This window comes from Mandrillus leucophaeus, unplaced genomic scaffold (assembly GCF_000951045.1).
Source record: "Mandrillus leucophaeus isolate KB7577 unplaced genomic scaffold, Mleu.le_1.0 Scaffold280, whole genome shotgun sequence".
In the NCBI taxonomy this organism is placed as follows: Eukaryota; Metazoa; Chordata; class Mammalia; order Primates; family Cercopithecidae; genus Mandrillus; species Mandrillus leucophaeus.
This window is the reverse complement of record NW_012102921.1, coordinates 1503714-1506751: the sequence shown is the minus strand read 5'-3', so window position 1 is coordinate 1506751 and position 3038 is coordinate 1503714. Positions and strand designations below refer to the sequence as shown.

The following is a 3038-nucleotide window of genomic DNA, read 5'->3' as shown; positions in this document are numbered from 1 at the left end:
AAAACAAACATCCGACGCTTCCCACCCACTGAAACTTCCTGTGACTCTGCTACCAGCTGTCTCCATGGATTCTCCCAATTAAACCCCACCATCTACACAAAACTCAACTGTGTGTGGACCCCAAGTATGCCATCTCTCCGATACAGGACCCCCTGGGCAGCACCCTGGCCACCCTTACATCCACAACATCTAGGCCACACGGCCAAGGGCGCCTGACCCTGTCAAAACCCCAAATGCGTCCAGGCACAGTGGCTCATGCCTGTAATCCCAGCACTTTGGGAGGCTGAGGCAGCTGGATCACGAGGTCAGGAGTTCGAGACCAGCCTGACCAACATGGTGAAACCCCGTCTCTACTAAAATACAAAAATTAGCCGGGCATGGTAGTGAGCACCTGTAATCCCAGCTACTCCGGAGGCTGAGGCAGGAGAATCGCTTGAACCCAGGAACCCAGGAGACGGAGATTGCAGTGAGCCAAGATAGTGCTACTGCACTCAGCCTGGGCAACAAAACAAGACTCCATCTCAAAAAAAAAAAAAAAACCGAAAAGCAAAATCCACTAGTCTAGTCCTACATGCTCACCCACGGCTAGCCAGTTTCCACCCTCTACAGCAGAGGTCCCCAACCTCTGGGCCAGGGGCTGGTACTGGTCAATGCCCTGTTAGGAACCAGGCTACATAGCAGGAGGTGAGTGGCAGGTGAATGAAATTTCATCTGTAGTTACAGCCACTCCCCATCACTTGCATTACCACCTGAGCTCCGCCTCCTGTCAGATCAGCGGCGGCATTAGATTCTCATAGGAGCTTGAACCCTGTTCTAAACTGTTCATGTGAGGGATGTAGGTTGCACGCTCCCTATGAGAATCGAATGCCTGATGATCTGTCATGTCTCCCATCACCCCAGATGGACCGTCTAGTTGCAGGAAAACAAGCTCAGGGGTCCCACTGATTCTACATGATGGTGAATTGTGGAATTATTTCATTATATATGTTACAACGTAATAATAACAGAAATAAAGCACACAATAAATGTAATGCACTTGAATCATCCTGAAAGCATCCCACCCTGGTCTGTGAAAAAATTGTCTTCCATGAAACCGGTCCCTGGTGCCAAAAACGTTGAGGACCACTGCTGCTCAGAATCTATCAGTCACTCTTCTTCCCCTCACCCCCTTGCCCTAGAAGCACACCCTGCAAACCCGCCATGAATTGACACTCTGCTTCTATCCCTCTTCCCCTCGTGTCTGTTTCTGGAGGAAGAGGATAAAGGACCAGCTGCCCCAAGTCCTAGCGGGCAGCTCGAAGAAGTGAAACTTACACATTGGTCTCCTGTTTCCTTGCCAAGCCTTTACCATGGTAACAACCCCTGGTCCCGTTCAGCCATCACCGCCCCACCCAGCACACCTCCAACCCTAGTCAGACAAGGTTGTTGACACAAGAGAGCCCTCAGGGGCACGGAGAGAGTCTGGACACGTGGGGGAGTCAGCCATGTATCATCGGAGGTGCCTGGGCACATGGCGGGGATGAGGGAAAGACCAAGAGTCCTCTGTTGGACCAAAGTCCTAGACAGACAAAACCTAGACAATCACGTGGCTGGCTGCATGCCCTGTGGCTGCCTGCATGCCCTGTGGCTGCTGGGCTAGGCCCAGGAGGAGGGAGGGGCGCTGTTTCCTGGAGGTGGCCCGGGGCACCGGGTGGACAGCCCCGGGGGAAAAACATCCACATTTTGATGGAGGTTATCTTTGATAACTCCACAGTGACCTGGTTCTCCAAAGGAAAAGCAGGCAACGTGAGCTGGTTTTTTTTCTCCAAGCTGAACACTAGGGGTCCTGGGCTTTTTGGGTCACCCGGTATGGCAGACGGTCAACCTGGCAGGACATCCGGGAGAGACAGACACAGGCAGAGGGCAGAAGGGTCAAGCGAGGTCCTCAGGCCAAGGCTATTGGGGTTTGCTTAATTGTTCCTGAACCCTCTTACACACGTACACACACAGAGCAGCACGCACACACACACACACACACATGCCTCAGCAAGTCCCGGAGAGGGAGGTGTCGAGGGAAGGGGGCCCCGCTGGCTGTCCAGACGGACTCCCAGAGCCAGCGAGTGGGTGGGGCTGGAGTATGAGTTCATCTATTTCCTGCCCACATCTGGTATAAAAGGAGGCAGCGGCCCACGGAGGAGCACAGCTGTGTCTGGCTGCAGGGCCAAGAGCGCTGTCAAGAAGAGCCACACGCCCCCCTCCAGCAACTGAATTCCTGCAGCTCAGCAGCCGCCGCCAGGGCAGGTCGAACCGCCAATCGCAAAGCACCTCTGAGAACTTCAGGTAGGAGAAAAGCAAACTCCCTCCAACCTCTTACTTCGGGCTTAGAAGTAAGGCAGAGAACTTGCCTCCCCAGAGTCCCCTCCCTCCATCATCCCCCGCTATTCCTCTATTTTCTTTTTCTCAGACCTGCAGCCTTGAGTCGACCCTATCCTGGGGTGACTGCAGGAGAGCAGGGAGGATGGTCAGGCCCCATCAACAACCCCATCACCCAGAAACAAGAACCTTGACTCTCTCGGTCCCTCTGCATCAAGACACTTACCCATTTCCCACCTCATACCTGCTAACTTGAATGAAACAATCACTGGGAAAGCATTGTAAGAGAATTAAGGCCAGGCACTGTGGCTCATGCCTGTAATCCCAGGACTTTGTGAGGCTGAGGCAGGCAGATAACTTGAGCCCAGGAGTTTGAGACCAGCCTGGGCAACATGGCAAAACCCTGTTCTCCCAAAAAAAAATACAAAAATTAGCTGGGCGTGCTGGTGTGCCTGTATTCCCAGCTACTTGGGAGGCTGAGGTGGGAGGCAGAGGCTGCAGTGAGCCAAGATTGAGCCATTGCACCCAGCCTGGATGACGGAGCAAGACTCTGTCTCAAAAAATGAATGAAAGGAAGGAAGGAAGGAAGAAAGAGAGAAAGAGAGAGAAAGAGAAAGAGGAAGGAAAGAAAGAGAGAGAGAGAGAAGGAAGGAAGGAAGGAAGGAAGGAAGGAAGGAAGGAAGGAA

General features: G+C 53.1%; 1 protein-coding gene across 3 annotated transcripts in view; it reads left to right on the top strand.

Moving 5' to 3' along the window:
* Positions 1–2169: 2169 nt before the first annotated feature.
* Positions 2170–3038, top strand: part of SERPINE1 (serpin peptidase inhibitor, clade E (nexin, plasminogen activator inhibitor type 1), member 1) — a 12045-nt gene continuing 11176 nt past the window's right edge. Inside the window, exon 1 of one of the 3 annotated variants that reach the window (XM_011985205.1) lies at positions 2170–2319. The gene's annotated coding sequence lies outside the window, so the exon portion shown is untranslated. The remainder of the gene's footprint in view (positions 2320–3038) is intronic. The other 2 variants (XM_011985207.1, XM_011985206.1) reach the window with 2 other exon arrangements.